The sequence below is a fragment of the Colobus angolensis genome, unplaced genomic scaffold (genome assembly GCF_000951035.1).
Source record: "Colobus angolensis palliatus isolate OR3802 unplaced genomic scaffold, Cang.pa_1.0 Scaffold514, whole genome shotgun sequence".
Classification (NCBI taxonomy): domain Eukaryota; kingdom Metazoa; phylum Chordata; class Mammalia; order Primates; family Cercopithecidae; genus Colobus; species Colobus angolensis.
The window spans coordinates 295,678-295,990 of NW_012118644.1; positions in this window are offsets into that span (position 1 = coordinate 295,678).

Sequence of the window (313 nt, forward strand, 5' to 3'; positions counted from 1 at the left end):
TGCTTTTTTAGCTACCTTATCAGCATAAGCATTGTCTTGAGCAAAGGTTGGGGGAAGAAAAATAGATTTTGGAAGTTACGAGAACTGTAGAGAATTGAGCATAGTTTGTGATTTTTAGGGCCTCTAACACTATTAAAGCAGTGGCAGCTGCTGTGTGCAGACATGAGGGTTAGGCTAAAACAGTAAGGTCAAGTTGTTTGAACAGAAAGGCTAAAGGACTAAATATACAATCATGTCATCTGCAAACAGGGACAGTTTGACTTCTTCTTTTCCTAACTGAATACCCTTGATTTCTTTCTCTTGCCTGATTGCC